The sequence below is a fragment of the Homalodisca vitripennis genome, chromosome 5 (assembly GCF_021130785.1).
Source record: "Homalodisca vitripennis isolate AUS2020 chromosome 5, UT_GWSS_2.1, whole genome shotgun sequence".
NCBI classification, from domain to species: domain Eukaryota; kingdom Metazoa; phylum Arthropoda; class Insecta; order Hemiptera; family Cicadellidae; genus Homalodisca; species Homalodisca vitripennis.
In genome coordinates this window covers 115,797,519-115,817,886 of record NC_060211.1, presented here as the reverse complement: position 1 = coordinate 115,817,886, position 20,368 = coordinate 115,797,519, and positions in this window count along the sequence as shown.

Below are 20,368 nucleotides of genomic sequence, written 5' to 3'. Positions count from 1 at the left end.
TCTAAGCCATGCCACCTTTATTGTTACTCCCTTTACAACAATCTCCATTGACTCGATGTACTGTTCTCAAAGAATATGTCATTAAAGTATATTGTTCTATTTTTACCAGTCAAACCGGGCATGATGAGTTTTTCGCTGAAGTTTAAGCCTGCATTAATGTTAAACTATGGGAGATTTTTGTGTGGATTTGAATAGATTAAGAAGTAAAAACTGCATTTGTGGTTTCAGCATAAATTCTCTAAATTTTTTAAATAATTTTAAATTCATAAATGTCTCTAAAATTGTGTCTTGTTTTGTTAATATTTTCATAATAAAACCAATCTAATGTTGTCCTTATGCAGTGAAAGAAATACTTCAAACCTTTATCACTGGGTTTAGTAATTTGTTAGGATATTTGAAAAACGTTATATTGTAAATATTTTCTAAAGGGGTAATGCCTATTAGATCAATCTATTCACTTGCTGTTTATGTCAGGAATTAATGCTAGTTACAAAGCGCATCCGGAAAGTGCCATTTCACTGTAATGACGCTATAGCGTTCTGTTAGCGCTCTGAACATGTATACTTTTCTTCTTTACTTCATCAGCTTCACACTGACGCCTTAATTGTCGATTAGTCTTATGGTTTACTTTAGCTGTTTATTGTTCAAAAATATTGATGATCATTCAGACTAAGAAATTTGGTCTGTTAGTCAGTTTTTCAATGCAAAGAATTCAAGGCAGATTAAAAACATCACCAGATTATGGAGGTTTATAGTGAAGTTGAAATGACTGATAATGGTGCAAGTGGAATAAGACAGTTCATTAAAGAATGGAATAATGTCCACAATGAAACATAAGTGGGAAGTCTCTCTGTTGTGGGCAGGACTTGGTTAGAAGAAGGGGTATGAAAATCAAAGAGAGTTGAAAATTCACTATGGAAATCTTTCAGATGAATTTCCACAAGTTTTGAGAACTCTTTTGAATAAGATTGTAATGATTACTTAGGTTTTCATAAACTCTGTTCCCACTGGGTCGTCTTTACTGGTGAGGTGTTTCTTTATAGAAGGTCACATTTCTTAGATGGTCACATGTTATAAAAGGTGCCTAAACAGTGGTGAAAATTATGATGAAAAATAGTGCATTGTATAATCTTTTATGTAAAAATAAAAAAGTTATATTAACACAAATTTGTTTGTTTTTTCAAAAGAATGATTAGTTTTGGAACACCTTCGTAACATTACTCTATTTATTCTGGGCTTATTATTTTGTGCAGTTACAAAATAATGATTTATTTTCATGACAGTTACAGAAAAGCAGATGGTGGAAGCAAGTGGTAGTGAAGATGAAGAAGGCGCACCTGAGAAAAAACTCAAACAAAGTACAACGGATGATGAATCTTTGGCCACAAAAAATGACTCTAAAATTGATTCTAAATCAGCAAAATCTGAGTCAACGGAGAAGAAAGTTTCTCCTAAAAGTACAAACCCTTCACCACAAAAAACTAAACAATCATCATTAATGAACTTCTTCAAGAAGAAATAATACTAACATTGATTAATCATTGTACTTTTACCATTTTAAAATTATATTTTACTTAATTAAAATTTTACTGCATACTGGTATCTGTTACTATTTCCTTTAATCTTTGGTGTTATAATTAATAATTAAAACCCTGTGAGTTATTTTGGGTAACAACAAACAATACTATTAAAACTCATTTATCAGCATACATTTAATATTTGCAAACAAATATATGTGGCTTTCCACAAAATTAAACATTCAATAAAAATGAATCTAATATCTGTAATTCTTGGAATGAGTTATTTTGTGTGTAACTTAAATACGAGTAAAAAGTGAGAGTGGTATAACGTTAATACATAAAGCTAAATAATACGAGTACATAATAAGCTATTTAGTAAAAAGTGCAAGCTAGGGAGGATAAGATAATTTCTCGATTCCTGCAAATATCTGAACCCTCTTACCCCCTGTACTTGTAGCTTGACCGAGTACAGCCCACTCCAAAATCAAAGCATGACTGATAGTAAGTCACTCCCGCCCCTGACAGTTCTACTTTTGGTTTAGATGTATCTCATGTGCTTTCATGTCAACTGGCTCATGTGATGGCCATACTAAATCGTTTGATCTGTATTTCACCGTTCCAAAGAACATGGTAACATATTATATTTTTGAGAAAACTGAAAACTACACAACAGATTTAATTACTGGGTGAGCGTTAGCAAAGCCTATCACTGGAGGTTGAAAAAACTGTCATTTCTATCAGTCTGACTGTCCACATGATATCTCGAAAACAAACTGACCTGTAGATTTGAAATTTTGTAAGAAGTTCATTTCTATCTATATAAGCAACACTGTTTTTGATGATGGTATATGTTCCCCCTATGGCATTTGGATGAGCATTATTGAATATCTTTACATTGGTCTCATGGGTAACCATAATGGCAATGAGAAAATAGCAGAATAAATCAATTTGAAACAAACCGAGTACAATCATATGAGATTTTTACCATGTGACATGTTTTAGAAGAGTGGAAAATCAATGTTAAAACTCAAAAAAGATTTGATTTCTGTGCACTCTTCGTTGTAGTACTCTCCCTAGTCTACTGAAACTGATATTATTTCTAACCTAACTTAATAAACAAAAATGGGAATGCATTATGTGGAAAGATGTCTCAAGAAAGATTTTATCTGTTGACTTTAAATTTTGTATGAAACTTCATTTCTACATAGATAAAAATGAGTTGTATGATAGCACTATGTGACTATGGAATTTGGCTGAGCATCGTAGAAGGCTACTTACTACTCAGTAAGCTGACACAGTTTTTTTTTGTCTGCTTATAAAGATTTCTCTTAGCAAAGCCTGTTACACAATGTGAGGTGTGGCGTTCTCTTAACTTGTTTATTTTAATGGCTAACAGCCCGTTTACAGTTATACAACAAGATGTTATACATGGATATGGTATATCTTTTTACTAATGGAGAAACAACAATCGTCTAACAAAATTAATTTAACTAGTATAGTTTCATAAGTTTATACACTATCATGTATATACCAAGATTCTTAATTCTGAGAATTATTTTCTATACGATAGTTCCACTTTATTAAACAAAATGTTTATTGTTTTTTTCTGAATAACTAGTACTTAGTTAAGATTTGTCAGTAATTATTCAAACACTGGAATACTGAAAATAATATGTGGCTGGATGTGTGAGAAATATAATGCTTCAATGATTTATCGTGTTGTTCAATGAAAAAAAGTACAATAGGCCAAGTCTCAAACTACAACAAACCATGTAATGTTTACAGTCCATCTAAGCACCTCTCAGCCATGCCACCTTTGTTGTTGCTCTCTTTACAATTATAATCTCCATTGACTCAATGTACTGTTCTCAAAGAATATGTCATTAAAGTATATTGTCTATTTTTAAGAGTAAAAAATTGCATAGTTAAAAGGATATCATGCATGTTTATTCATAAGTGTAAGATATTACTTAAGAATTAATTTACATTCAGTGCAGAGTCAAATTCATTTACACTGCACAACAATGTTGTATACAGTTATTTAATTCCTCAGTTATTTAATTTGAGGCAGGTCTGAACTCATGTGGAAGAGTGTTAAATATTATTAAATCTAAAACAGAAAAACAATTAATGCGTTGATTCAATGTCGCATACTTTTTTCTGGATCTCTTCAGACAAACATGACTCCCAGATTCCAGATGCTGCTCTAAGAGGAAGGTGAACTGGAGCTAAACTTTCGGTCGAGGCCGATCTCCACGGGGTCAGTCGCGCCAGCCACTCGTTACGCCAGGTGAAGTTGCGCCTTCATCGCGACTGCCGACTGAGCCCGTGTGGAGTTGGACGACCTGCCGTCCCCGCGCGTACCGGCAAATCCGTCGCCCCGAGAATCGGGGCACGGGATACGCTGTATTCCATGGCAAGCTGAATGTTTTGTAATACAAGAGTACTACGAGCGGACGTTGGGCCAGTAGCGACTTTAACATTCACAACAATTTAATGTTTTACTTCATGTCTTTTTTTAGTTACACAACATTTATGATTGTTTCTTATGCCATAGTTACGTACATCTGCTTTGGTTAGGAATAGACTTAAGAATCCTTAATGGCATAAATTCGTTGCCATTTATAGACACTAAGTACTGTTAAGATTCCCATCTGAGTGAATAGAGAGATGCTTTATTTACTCTTCTGAGTTGCATTAAATCCCTACGACCTTTTGAAACAACAACACATACTGGGTGAAACCAAAGCCTTGTTTTACAACTAAGATAGGAATGAAAGAAGGCTAAATAGACCGTTTTTAGACTGTGAGCACTGAGTTCATTGGATAGTTTTCTTAACAGAAAAACAGCATGATTTAACGTAATACACAACAGATGTATATAAAAGTCCCAGATCAGGACCTAATCAAGAGTAAATACAAGGAGTTTCAGAGTTTGAGGTATTTTTTGTGAGCATGAGTCAGGTAACTGGTTTTGGATTCATTAAGGATTCTATCCTCTATAACAACTGATATGTAGGGATTACAGATAGGTATTGTAATTTTCAAAAAGCTCAACACTATCTTTTGACATTAATATAATATAATCAGCAAAGAATAAGGCTTTGCCTGATACTGTATAAATATCATTTATAGTAACTAAGAATAAAAGTATCCCATTACCAACTAACATGGACTCGAAACATTTTCCCATTCCTAGTTGACAACCTATTTACAACTGCTTAAATAAGATACAATCATTCTGGGGAAAACATTCCTAGTCTGTAAATCTTGAGCTGAATTGAACGAGAATCATATTACTGTTTGAGATGCAACCACTATGACTGTCAACCTCTTTCTACAGAAGTCAAATTTGATCCGAACCAGGAGACTGTAAATAAAAATAGTTGTAGTTGGTGAACATCGTTCAAATGTCTTCGAAAATACAGGTATAGAGATATAGGCCTGTGGTAAAATAAATAAAAATTATAAACCATAAGAGTTAGGCTTTTAAGTGTATTAGGAGGCAGCGAAAAACTATTTCAGGAGGGGAGACTGTTAATTTTATCGGAGAAACAGAGAATCTACTTAGCGTAGAAAACAAAACATCCAAGAATATTTTTCAGTGAGGCTTAGTCTTTGTGAGTCTTTGTCAAGCGTGGGTTTCATCCTCTACAGGTCAGGTTTAATGGTTCTGTAGCTCACATGGTCTCTAAGAATACACACAGTTTCTTTGAAAAATACAGATTTTTATTCATTAAATCTTACTTTTTCGTCCATTCCATAAATCTGAAAAAAAGTCGTTGAGATAAACAAAAGTTCGCCAGGGGTGGTCTTTATCGATAATAGTTGATGACGTGTTGAAAAAAAGCAACACCATTTTCTTAAAGGAATCTGGTAAAAATAAGTTTTCCACAAGCTTCAAAAGCTGTAAACTTTCTCACCTCCAAAGAAATAGGGATCTGGTGATAAGCTGCTTGTAAGTTAATAGTGGAAAATAATTTGAATTTTATGGGCTAGCTTATCAATTTTATGTAGATAGGTGTCTAACAAGGTGGATTTATTTGTTATTTGGGATTAGTCGATAGCCGGCCTATTTTTTAAAATTTTCACTTGTAACCAATCATTGCACACTTCATGAAGAGTTACTTTTTACAATTAATCCTTCGAATTGTAGTTTGGAAATTTCAATCTCCTTGTGAGATGAGTCTTGATCGAGTTGCGATAGGTTTGCAATCGCTGGTGTAAGGTTGGAAAATAACTTAGGTGGTGTGCAAAGATAGTATAAAATTTTAAATTTTACCTCCAAAACTAATTTCGATATTCTCATAATCTTTCAAAATATCGCTGCCAACAGCACATCTGTGCATAATTCTTTTAAGACACAAAACTTAATTTGGGGATAGTGAAAACTTGCCACCTTCATATCTACAATAACAAAAACTTAAAGTCTGGAAGTTAGACTAGCGGCTGTTGAGACATGACCGACTTCAGAATGGATTTTCATTTGTGTTGTACAAATTGCAAGTTAACGTAACTGTGAGAACTACCTGTCAGCGAGACTGGTAGCTGAGGCGTTAATTAAATATACTTCAACAACGGATTTTCATAGGGAATCAGGAGGTCTTGATCTCACAGCAGTTCCTATGATTGAGGAAGCAATAGAGCTTTTAGAATTAGGTTTAAATTTAAAGACTTTAGAATAAAGTAATTTTTTCTTCACCAGTTACAAGTGGCGTCTCCTGCAGTGCATCTGTTACTGGGGTGAGATTTGCATCTACAATAATAACATTTAAAGTCAGAAGTGGATGGAAGAGTCTTTGGGCAAGAAGCTGCAGAAACATTTTGATCGTCAGAAAAATAGTGCTGATTAGAATGGTATGAAGTTGGTTAGTACAACCCTTGGTTGTGAATCTTTCTCAGAAGGATTCATAATCAAAGGTATTGTATACCCAAACTGAACAGTGTACTGATCCTCCTGCTTTTCAGCAGACTAAGGAAAAGGCCTGTATTACTGCATCACTAAGTTCTAAAGTTTGATTTCCTTACAGGAGGATTGAAGGCCATTTATAAAACAATCTCTAACACAGAGATACCTACCTTAAACAGAATTTATAATTACAAAGAGATCAAGTATTATGTGATAGACTCACTATTTTGTTACCGTCAATTGGTTAACTGGTACCTAGTATATAATATCACTTTTGTTAGGAACATAAAGCTGGTCAAGTACAGTCAGAGTCTCATAAAAAGCAGTGCATTCATCTATTTATTCGTAAACATCAGCTGTAACATTACATTCCAAGACACGATTTTTGTTGTATTCAATTAGGTCTAGAATGTTGAGAAAAATCTTTCTCCAATATTTCTATTCCTTTACAGCGTTAGGTGAGTTGTGCTCAATTTCCAAACATTTTGGTTCAATGTACTTGTACATCACGCAAACAAATTAAGTAATTAAAAAAATTGTATAATAAAGACTAAGTATAAACCATGACAAGTAGGATTTGAATTACATAAAATTTGAATATGGAATATAACTGTAAACAAAATTAGCAATGCTAAATAATAGGTGACAAATGTTAAACATATGACTATTAGAAACAAATGGTTAAACATCATCTCAAGGCTTAAAGCTAGGGACATTGGTTTGAGACACTTTCACTAAGATACTAACAATCCTAGAGCGTTTTAATACAGGAGATAAATTACCATGCTACAAGATAGCATTCAACAGGTAGGTGAAGTCATACAAACATTGCATAAAAACATTTTTATAATAACACTGGTCATTCCATAACATGTACATGTTAGTGATAGACTGTCTGTCTTTCATCCCATATGCTATTGTGAAATTTTATGAATTTAACTATTATTTTTAATCATTTTTGTCCCCACACAAACTGTAATCACCAGACTGTAATTTAATGTTTCCATTCTCAATATTTTGCATAATTTTAAGATAATAAAGTAATTTTCTCTTTCATTTGGTAACAAAACCAAACAAGTGTTTTTATTGATCCCAATAATTATAATTTATAATTAAGTAAATATATAAATTTATTAATTATTTTAGGAGTAAACATCCCTGCTATCAGAAGCCTTGTCTACACTCAATGTCATATCATAAGTGTTTATGTTGCCATATTCAGGTAGTCTGTCATTTAGAGGTTGGAAGGAAATATTACCTAGGATCTTCTCATCAGATTGCTAAATCCAACAATTTAAATGATCCGCAGAAGCAAAGTCAGAGGCGGGAACAGTAGGCCTAAGTGGCAGATTTTTCAATAGGCTCACTAAAAGGACCACAAACTTGTTGAGTTTTTTTGTCACGTATAGTGACTTAAATTGTTTACTTTGTACACTGTCATACTAATGATAATTCCATTGTTTGGTTATTTGAACAATACTGTACATTCTTTTAAAATGCTCCAAATACAATAAAATTATATTTTATAAGATTATAAATTTATTATTTAAGTAGACAAATTTCTACAAATAATTGTTTTTAAGAATAACTTTTATAAAAGTGAATCTAAGTGAGAGGTACTTAAATAAAAAGTTCCTCTTTTATCTTTTTAAAATTAATACTAAAACTACTTACTACTTATTACTTGTTTTTGTATGTTTTGTAATTTACAGTAAACATACAAATATTATAGTCTTTACTAGAAGAAATGTTATAAAAAAGTAAATATCACGTTTTTATGTATCTTTTACCATTTTAATATAATAGACATTTTAAAAATGACAAAAGATTTATTTTTTGGTTCTTACATTCTCTTAACTGCCTGTCCTTAAGTTTGTGTGCAATTTGAGGTAATTTTGGGTTGACAAACTCAACCAAATAAACCAACATTATAAACTACTTGGTTTTCTCGACAGTCAATAACAAAGTCGATTTTCTTTGATTTAAAGAACATACCTACATGTTTCTTAATTAAATAAGGTTTAATTAGTAGAAATAAGCCTAACCATGGACTAGCAGCCTTTGTGTACATATCAATACTAATGTGATATTATTTAAATGAAAGAAATTGTAAGTTTGAAAAACCTCATGTTACAAAAAATGGTATTAAATGAATTTGTTATAATTATTAAATTAGTAGGAAAGAATAAAAATGAAGGACCAACAGCGATTGTACGGAGATGAGCAGAACACAAAGAAGTAAAGTAGATTAGAACTTCCTTTTTTAGCAGTGGTTTGAAAGAACCCAGCTACAAGTAGATATGTAGACGTGTTATTTTTGTGAACTTCCTTCTCAGAAGGATTCATAATCAAGGGTACTAGTTAGGCGTTGCTAGACTAAATGATCAGGGGGAAAGTAAATTGAAATTCAAGAAGTTTAAGGCAGGTCATCCCACAGAGAATTGATAAAATGTCCTCAGAATTAGTTTTAAGCTAATTTAAATTTAATAATAATTTTCTAGTTTGAATAAATCATACAGACAAAGATTTAAAAGAAAACAATACCAATTTGTCAAAATTAGTGAACGCAAATAGATAAAACAATGAAAATGAATATTTTTAACGAAATCTTTTAAATTTAAAGTAATACAATAATTGGTCATAATGTAATCTTGATAATTATATAGTTTATTATGTTTACTATCAATCTTAGTAAAATAACTAAATTGTATAACTAGTTAAGACTATAGTAAAAGTTTGAAGACGAATTCAATTGATAAATCTGAACCGATTCTCAAACATTTGACTCCTTAGCAAGAACCAATAGCATAATATGACAATGTGGCAGTCATGTTTTTTAAAATTCTATTAAAATACATACCAGTGGCATAGCAAAAAGGGATATTAGTGTGCCCCCCCCCCTGAAAGCTTAGAAGAAAACATTTTTAAAGAACAGTAAAAAGTCAATAGGCTAGAAAATAATATAATAGCTTAAAAGTTTGAAAATATACTGTATAAATTACTATTAGTAATTAATATGTAACTATATCATTATTAATGGACAAACCTAATCCTGAACAACCCTACCTGATAAATAGGTGGTCGATTTAGATTATCGGGTCTATGCTACAATAGGTTGTAACTCACACTCATTGCAATTCTACCAAGCACCTTTGAACAAAAGAGGCACTTCCATTGATTGCTTAGTGCTCGATAGCACATTTATGACTTAGGGTCTACTACCGCCTTTTGATTGTGCTATCTAACAAAATCAATGCTACTACCCAAAGTGATACAAGTACAAATATTATTTTTCGTTGTCAACATACTATTGTTTTTTTCCATTGTTGCTTCTACAATTTAAAACTTACTTCTATGAGTTTATTCCTTCACAAGCTGTGAACATCACTGATGAAGGTGAGCGGGCAGGACAGCATTACCAGACGCAGGACAGTGTTTAGGAATGCAACAGACAGACGGAATGCAGAACACAATTAATTAAAATTCTCAAAGAAATCCACACCATGTCTTAGAACGATTATCTGCTTTTAGAAGACCAGTGGAAATTATATAAGTTTTTCATAATCCAAGGATTTTTTTTACAATACTTGCATGCACTGTAGCTCTTTTTACTTCACAGAGATGGACATAATCATAAACCCATGTTGTCTCAATTGACTAATTAGTGTGAATATGCCTCAACCAAAACTAAATAACGCACTAAAAAACTAATTTTGGTAAGAATCGAATTATAAAGACTGTAAGGCCAACAACACTGCAAATGACTTTCACACCATTTTCTGGTACACAAAAAGACATTTCATAAAATGAAACTTCTTTTAAAATTAAAGTACAAATTCATCGGCACCTCTAATGTGTGTCCCTAAATGGCGAGTTATCGTAATATGATCAGTTATATTTAATCAATGCCTCAGTTTCAACTAATATACAGCAGCAACGGAATGGACCAACTTAACATATGTACTAATTATTACGCAAATTTCTTCAAAAAAGGCAACGGATATATTGAGCATCAAGGGCAAAGCCTGAGACGATTAAATACGAGATTAAAGACTCGTAAACCCAACGCTGATAAAATCACTGCAGTTCATTGAGTGGCAGCGGCTACAGAACCTTCTTGTTAGTAGTTTACCACCGACAGGGTGGACCCTAATTTGTCAGTTATAAACCCTCACTGAGACCCGCTGGGTATCCCCTTCTGTTTCCTCGTGGAGAACCTGGGTATAATTAAAAAAAAAAAAAAAAAAAAAAAAAAAAAAAAAAAAAAAAAAAAAAAAAAAAAAAAAAAAACATGACAGAACAGTTATACAAGACGAAGGAAACGTGAATAGCTTACAATGTGCGTCGTACAGATTAGATAATGGTGAGTGCGCGTTTCTTACGTATTTACCATTAAAAAGCTCTTCCAGCAGTTTATACTAAGCATACGCGTTTGAATGATAGGCATATAACCAGATTGGACTGCATATAACCATCAGGACTCCAAAAGAGGACATAAATCAGAACTGCGTATCAAGCATTACAAGGTGCTACAGGACTTTGAGTTTAAAGATAAATTTTACGGTAGGTAAAATTGTAGTGGTACCACCTTAATTTGAAGGTAATCATGGGACACGATAAAAATATGAAAATGCCAGGGCAATTTTCCAAATGTTTGGGAAGCCTAACCAAACTAGCCAGGAATACTTTCACCTCTGCCAGGAGATCGTCCTAACATTGTTTCTAGGGCGATCAGACTACGCCAGTGGAAATTAGTAGATTAGATAATTCCTACTTTAAAGATTGATATTTTAATTACAATAATGTAAAATTTCGTAACTTTTCACAAGCAATATATTACCGAAGGATGAATTTACATTAGCGTAACAAATATTCTTATATTATGTATGTGTGTGTGTGCATTTTTAGCTGTTGTGAAAAATTGGCATATTATATATATATATATATATATATATATATATATATATATATATATATATATGCGATGCAACTGTATCTATAATGCTCTTGCAAATTATGCAGTTTAAATAAAAATGAACATCACAAGCTTATGTAATGTGAAATAATTCAAACAATTGTTTGTGCCATTCCTAGGACAAAATGATCACAACTTTAATTTTGGAAGCAATGAGTAGCGATATAGAGTTAAGTCAAACATTTTTTAACGGAATATATTGTTGTTGGCCTTTTAATGCAAATCCCTCTGTTATTTACATTTTGAAAAACCATATCGCCTATCAAAATTTAAATTGTGCAAGTTTAATTTCAGTTTGGAAATATTTGTTCTGCATACTGAGAATAATATAGCTACCTTTTTTTGTAATTTTTCAAGAGTGCCGATAAACAAAATGCCTTATTCTCTGGTATTAAACAATCAAATAAATGAACATTTTTATCATATTATTACATTTAAATTACAGTATAAAAGTATAATGTAAATAAAAAAACTAGAAATAGGTGAGGAAGAGTTTAACCTAATGTTGAAAGTTTAAATACAATTATTTTGAGATTTTAAGAAGATATTAAAGTATTGAATAGTCTAAAAAGAATATTTATTCTCAACTTAAAAAGAAATTCAATTATGGTATCAAAAGTATTATTATTGGAACATGCATCAATGCAACGAGAAAAGTAAAAAACCTATTGTTTCAGATATTCGCAATGTATTGGGCTAATCACTGAAAAATAGAGACCCTTAATACTCGCACAACATGAAAAGGCACTCTTGAAATCTCATTAGTCTATAATAGACCGGCAGGAGAGAAGCCAATATACGGTATGTGGCTATGTTATAAAATAACAAATTTATTTTAATGCAATCGATAGAGAATCTACCCTTAAGAAATGAATCGACCTCTAGCCTCGCTATTTTTAATGGAGGTCGAAATGAGATGGTACTAAAAAGGTTAACTAACTTAAATTCCATTATGATGCAATATACATAGATCAAATGAATTATAGATCTATGAATAATATATTTTGTACATTATTATATTTTAACTATTAATTTCGTAAAGGTTACTTAACCAACTGTCAGACATTAATAGGCAGTGCCCGGCGACAGGATTCTCGGGCCCCTATGCAATCATGAAGACCGGGGGGGGGCGGGGGGGGGGGGGGTTGGGGTGGGGTGGGTGGGGTGGGGGGGGGGGGTGGGGGTGGCGGAGGAGGGGGGGGGAGGGTGAGGGGGGGGGGGGGCGGTGGGGGGGGGGGGGGGGGGGGAGGGGGGGGGGAGGGGGACGGGGGGGGGGGGGGGGGGGGGGATCGAGGGGGGGGGGCGGGGGGGGCGGGGGGGGGGGGGCGGGCGGGGGGGGGGAGGGGGGGGGGAGGCGGGGGGGGGACGTGCGGTGGGGGGCGGGGGGGCGGGGGGGGGGGGGGGGGGGGGGGGGGGGGGGGGGGGGGCGGGGGGGGGGGGGGGGGCGGGGGGGGGGGGGGGGGGGGGGGGGGGGGTGGGGGGAGGGGGGGGGGGGTGGGGGGCGGGGGGGGGGGGGGGGGGGCGGCGGGGGGGGGGGGGGGGGGGGGGGGGGGGGGGGGGGGGGGGGGGGGGAGCAGCGGGGGGGGAGGGGGGGGGGGGGGGGGGGGAGGGGGGCAGGGGGGGGCGGGGGCGGAGGGGGGGGAGGGGGGGGGGGGGGGGGCGGGGGGAGGGTGGGGGCGGGGAGGGGGGGGGGAGGCAGGGGGGGGGGGGGGGGGGGCGGGGGCGGGGGGGGGGGGGAGGGGGGGTGGTCGGGGGCGGGGGGGGGCGGGGGGGGGGCGGGGGGGCGGGCGGGGGGGGGGGGGAGGGGGGGGGAGGGGGGGGGGGGGGCGGGGGGGGTGGGGGGGGGGGGGGGGGGGGGGGGGAGGGGGGGGGGGGGGGGGGGGAACGGGGGGGGGGGGGGGGGGGGGGGGGGGGGAGGGAGGGGGGGAAGGGGGCGGGGGGGGTTGGGGGGGGGGGGAGGGGGGGGGGGGGGGGGGGGCGGGGGGGGGGCGGGGGGGGGGGCGGCGGGGGGGGGTAGGAGGGGGCGGGGGCCGCCCCCCCAAAGATTCAAACGAGGCAACCAACCAATTACATTAAAATTCACCCCCCCCCCCCAACGTTAGAACAAAATTTCCCGGGATATTGTTTATATTAACATAGCAAGCAGTATTTTAATCAAAACTACTACTCCATAACTTGATTTACTTATTGTTAAATGATTCACTCGTCAAAATTATGCCAAATCCGTGATTTTCCTTATTTACTTCAATTTAAGTTATATAAATAAATGTTGCTAAACAAATGGAAAGAATTGAGGATTAGAATTATGTATGATTATTTTTTTACTATTAAATCAATACAAAACAAAACTCACTGAACTTAATTAAAATCAAAAACACCATCCTTTAAAAAATATACACTAATGAACTAAATTGACATAACATAATTAACAAAGAATAAAATCATTAAAATTAAAGTTCAACTCGTGTCGCTCTCCTTTTTAGTAGAACACAAAACTTAATGATAGGTTGTCCGGAAAAACCTAATGAAACAAAGACTAAATAACATTGAACAATCACTTAACGAACAAAACTAAAAAAAATTAAATGAACAAAACCTAATGAACATTGTCCAAAACATAAATTGAAAATTTAATAAAGAAAACATTGGCTATGTTACTCCCTAACATTTAAACATGACTAAAACACAAACCGTCGGCCTTCTTCCCAGCAAAGTCTTCTATAATGTCGGTCATATTTCAAACTACGTGCCAAAAATCTGACTCCCTGGCTAGAATACTCAGGTCATGTCATGCGGTCTGCGTCATCGTAGAACGATTTGCACTTTAATACTTTTTTCATCAAACTGAAAGCTCCTCTCCCCTTGCTGACAGATACAGGTATGCAACAAACAACCGGATCGCTGTAGTGATATTTGGAAATAAACTATCTTAGTTTTTTTTTGTTCTTCCTTAGAGCGTTATTAGACTTAATGTTGAAGAGTTTTGTTCCCCAAGTTAGTGCGATGAATCGATTTCAAATTTTTAAATTCATTTTAAAAATTCCATCTCTAAATCCTCTTTGTATTTGACACAGACTCAAACATTGCTGCTCAATAAAAACTGTCGTCTTCACACACTCAATATATTTCCAAAGACATTGGAAAAGGTTGCTGATTTTTCACAAACTCGAATCTCTGAGACAGTCCCCCCTAAGACTGAGTCTAAAGATCTTGAAGAAGACATCAATCCTAAAACGTTCCCTCTTGTTTTAATTGATGTTCCGTGCCGTCCCCTTGTTTCGATCATGAAAAAATCTTTCTTTTCTTTAATCTTATTTTCCTTAAAATCAGTTTCCGAGCAAATCTACACTCTCAGCCATGTTGCACTGCCACTAGCTTGGCCTCAGTGTAAGATTGCTCCATCTGTCTCTCAGTAACTTTTAGTTCCTCTATTAAATCATTTCAGATTTTTTTGTTTTCAACGTCTAGAATGGTTGATCGGGCTTGTAATAAGTTATTTTTGTTTGTCTATTGCTAACAACGCACCTTTAGCCAGATTGTCGACATCATGATACATTCGACGATTGAGTAGATAATTCAATAGCCTTTCCAGATCTGTCTTGCATTCTGCAATAGATTCAGTACTTTACAATTCATTGAGGCCATTGATGATGAGAGGCAAATGCTTTAAGAAAGGGCGCACACTATCTACTCGGGCTGACCATCTCGTTTGAGAAATACTGTGCAGAGAAAGCCTATTCTTGTTTTTCTAAGTACTCCCCATCTTTGAGGGCTCTAGAAAGAAGTTATACGTCTTTTGCAGCATGCCGAAAAAAATGTTTGTAGCTTCTCGCAGCATTCAGCAGCATTAACCCCACACAGGTTGAGGCTAAGTGCGCACAGGGTTATTATAAAAAAAGCGCCAAGAAAAATTGGTTGGTCTCCAATTATGATGGCTTGGGCACCTTTTGTATATTCACCATATTGGGATCCATTGTCGTACCCCTGCCTCTGCATTCCTTCACGGAAATTGGAGTGTTTGGTTGAGCTCGCTAATAATCAACTTAGCCACATCCATTCCAGTTTTTTTTTTACGTCAACAAAATTTAAAAAATCGTTATCGCAAAATTTTAAATTCTGATCCACAATCTAAGAGATATCTCAAGATCAACGTTGTTTTGCTCATATGTGAGGCATCGGGGGTAGAGTCAGCAATAATAGCATAATATTTTGATTTCTTCCTTTTCTTCCAATACCTTCTAGTCGCACTCTTTCCACAAACCTTGAATGGAATTTCATTTTGAGGAGTCTTTAGACAGATAAGAGCTTGAACACGTTTCCCCTTCTTGGGCCTTCTTTTACTTTTGCAATATGTTCTCTTCGTAAAGGGACATATTCCGCTAACTGCTCTATCAGACCCAGAAAGTTTCCATTTGTTGGATCCCCAATTTTTTCAGAGGTTCCCCTCTAGAGCTAATCCTCGCTCGCCAAGAAAGAAGACCACGGAGAGCAATCTTTGAAATATATCCCTCAATATTGGTTCTTGAAGCCAGTTCTAGTCGAGTTGAGAATGTATGTCTGATCATCACTTACCTCCTTTCTAACTCTCTCCATTGGATGTAGCACTTTTTGTGGGAAGCGCTTGGTTTCATGCAAAGGTAGCTTGTTGTAAAGCTTCCGCCATCCATATTCCTTTTCCCCATCCACTCGTTACTTAATACAAAACTGACTATTGAATTCGTGTTTTCCCCCCCACTAGTATTATGAAAAGTCTAACATGAAAACAAAATAATGACTCGCATCTCCCTCCATACAAGGCCAATCTCTTCTGAACGCTCTCTCCCGTTCGGCCTTTTTGAAAAAAGAACCGTTTTTTTTTGGAAACCGCTCCTTTTTCCATCACTTGGCAGATCTGACGGCATCAAAGATGACACCATTTTTCACTAAATCCTCAATCACACTGTCAGATCACCACCTGTTTATTCAGAAGTCCCAAATCTGAACTGTAATTATAGTTCCTAACCCCGAATCACATAGCATTTAGAATGTCACGATGTGATCTTCCAAAACAAGTAATCATCTTTAGATCATGTTTCTGAGGTACAAGCTACCCTACCATTGTTTTCTCCTTCATCAGCATTAGCTACACTTTCAAAGAGCTTCGCTGTCTTCAGTATTAGGGTGTTCATGAAAACTGGAGAAACTTCGCAAAGTTTTCTCCTGGCGGCGCCAGGTCGTTAGGCCGCTGTTAGAACTAGTTTTGTAGACTTACGTCACTTTGATTCCAACGTCAAAATATGTCCTGGATCCTTTATTTGAACTTTCATTTTTCTTGCCTTTCTTTACGTTTTTTGAGCACCAATTATGTTGTAGTGTCCCATTTTGAGAATATAACGGTGTGTTTATGCGAAATGATGATAAAATACGGGGTGTAATGGACTCTAAAAATAAGAGCTTGGATTAGTCAAGAATAATAAATTGATTGGGCAGATCATGAAAATAATATTTGAAATAGAATTTTAGAACCTAAATATCAAAATACAAATTTAAAATGTATCAAATGATCATAAACACTATTAGACAATTAAAAATTAGTAATTGAATACTAGGCCTAAACCGACAGTTGCTAAAATAAATACGGAATGTACATTAATCAAACGCTCGTTTAAAGTATAATGAATCTCAAACTGGCTAAACTAATCAAAAACACGACAGTGCAATCACAGGACACGTGAGGGATGGATGATTCATTGACTATTTTCGGTATACTGTATCGCTTGCTGCGCTCTCCACTCCGATTTCCAAGGTCAAGTTTTTTAAGACGTTCACCCAGCGATCTCTATTGTTGTTACCTGTCTTGCAACAATTGGGGTTTACTTCCTTTTCTCTCTCTGTTTATCCTGTCCTCACTCCCATTCCCTCGCGTGAACTGCGCACGGAGTGTTGCGATGCGTACCGCCTCAAGTTGGTTTGTCATAACACCAATAATATTCAGCAACGAGCCAACACGAAACAATACCAAACTATGTCGTCATTGAATAATATTTTCTACGTGCTAATGTGCATACTGCAAACAAGCATGTGAAACCAACCACAAAATGAGTGAGTCGATGAGCCGTCGTTCTCTCTGATTTTTAATAGGAACACTGATTAATTGAAACTTAAAACGACGTTTTCAGTAGAAGTAGCAAACGAATTTATGTGTTGTTTTTTTAATTTTTAACCATCCTACTCCCTCATCATGTTTAGTTTAGATTTTAGATACACAGTAACGTCAGTAACATTTATAATTCACCGTCTTATTACATAGGTACGTTTATAGACGAATTACAACGTCCTCAAATTTTTGCAGCCATAATAAGTAAGTTTATTTGATTTTTTGCCTGTTATGGAACCTTGTTTGATCGTCTTTAAAAGGTAACGCATCCCTTGGATAATCGGGAGTTAACTGTAACCTAATTTATTTATGAAACTGATTACTGTATAATTCAAATTTATAATGAGGGGTAAAAAATCATGGCTCCACATGGTTTGGGCGGTGGACCCCTGGTCCCCAGGCCTGGGCCCCCTGGGGGCCCGGCTCTGTTCCCCTAATTTATATATTTTAACAATTTTTTATTTTATATGTTTAATTATTATCATCAGTTAAAATAAAAAATCGCCGTTACATTAAAATTAAAAAACGCATGTTTTAATTATCCCCTACAGCATGACAAGTGAACAGAAGAGAGCGGGCCCGTGAGCCTGATCCTGTAACAGGGCCCGCATCAAATGTGGGATCCATGGTACAATTTTTATTCAGTTTTTTTAATTTTTTTTCGGAAATTTGGAACTTATTTTCTAAAATTAAATGATAAAAATATTTACCTAACTCACCTGTATGTTTTTCTTTAATTCACGGTTAAATCAATCTCAATCTCCTTAAACAACAACAACGAACAACAACAAACTAAATTAAGCACGACAACAAACTAAACTAGAAGTGTACAAAACAACCAATCACGATAACTTAAAAAAACCATTACCACCAGCAAACAGCTTAGAAATGCAAGATTGAAAGAAACTTAGTTTATTAGCGTGTCGGTATCAATGTCAATACCGACGCTCAGGTTGCAACTTGTAGTGAGCAAGGAGGGAGGGCCGGGAGGGGAGGGGTGAGAGAAGAGTCCCACTGCCTCGCGTCCTGGGCGAGCGGACCCCGGCCCTACGTCCTGGAGCAGCCACAACCACAACGTTCGCGCCACCTCAGTGTTTTAACAATTTTATTGGTTAAATCGGAGCAAAGAAAAGTAATTTAAATGAACATTGCATTATTTCCTGAATATTTTCACCGCATCAGGCCCTGGGCCGATGGTAATGGGGCAATTGATATAAAAAAAATAAAAATACATATTTTAGTCGGCCCGGTCCCCCGTGGCCCCGGCCCCCTATGCATTTGCCCCCCTTGCCCCCCCCTGTCGCCGGGCCTGTTAATAGGCTACAATTAATATTAGTGTCAGATAGAAAGGACAAAGGGACTGTAAATGCACCTAAATTCAATGGCGAGAAGAGCATTTAGTGGGTGCAATTTTCACTAATTCATTGTCGATAGCAATAAATGTAGTATGGAACACGTGCTGAGTTTTATTGCTCCTGCACGACCTCTATTTTCTGAAATGTTAAAGCTTTGGACTTTGCTATGTATATTATTCATTACTAACCTTCCTCTTCAAGTAGTATAAAAAACAAGCAATATATTTTTGTACACGAACTAAGCTACTAAGATCTAATTTGAGCTCAGCTCGAACTAAGGTTTTATGAGAAATCAAATATATGTCTGCATTGATGTGGCGACAAATTACCATTCTTATTTTGTTCCCTGGAAGTTTACAAAACAGATGAACCGGAAAGATGGATAGCGCGCATGTGCAAAGGTTGGGATGGAGCAGGCATTCGATGTAGGGTAAAACAAATTTAAAAAAATTATTCTTCAACGTTCATTAACATACACATAAAAATGGTCTCAAACATTACACTGCTATATCTTACTTGATACTAAAACTATTAGAGAATATTTTTTTCATTTCACTTTTGAATGAGTTCTCAAGGTGGTGCGATCGATTTTTGGTTTGGAAATTTCTTTTTATATTTTAAATTCTTAGCTCTTTAAGAAATTGCTCTGAAGACAGAAAGAGCAGAATTTTGTTTCAACTTGATGTGGGATTACGTTTTTAAAGTAAGAAATGTAGGCAATTTTGTAATTAAGTTCAAAAACAACTGAAAAAATGTGAACATTTTACGGTATTTACATGAGTGAGACGTTTTACAGTTTTTATTACTAAAGGAAATTATATTTTTAAGTAAAATAATCTACGTAGAGTTCCCTGCTGCCGTAATATTGAAACTATGGTCACATATGTGTTAATCACAGTCAACAGTGGATATGTGAGGATTAAAATGACTAACACAACATGTACTAACACGTTTAACCATATGCAAGTTTAATCAATATACCCAAGACCTAGAAGACTTTAAAAGCTGCCAGCATCATTACAGAGATCTCTGCTGCACCAGTATTGAAATTATAAGCACATTTATGAGTAAAGGCGGTGCAGTAAGTTTTGTAAGAAATGTTTTCTCTTAATTTTCAATGAACACATTTGTTTGTCACGACCTTTTAAAATAGCTTTTTTAGACTTGAAAAGTGAAAGAATTTGGTAATTTTTCGAGGGCATTTAAAGCAAAATTTAGGAGCATCTTATAATTAGACTCAAATAAAACTGTTCTAAGTAAGGATATGATCTTTTTATAGTACGTACGTAAAATGTGGCTTGAGGGAGTAACATGTTGATTTTTATAAACAATATAATAAATCAGGACAAAAAATAAAAAAAGTTATTCCCTATGTTGTAACTGTCAAAACTTCACATTAGAGATAAACACAGCTATTATGTATGATATGGGCCTGATTTCAAAATTGTCTAATTAGGCTATTTTAATTGGCTA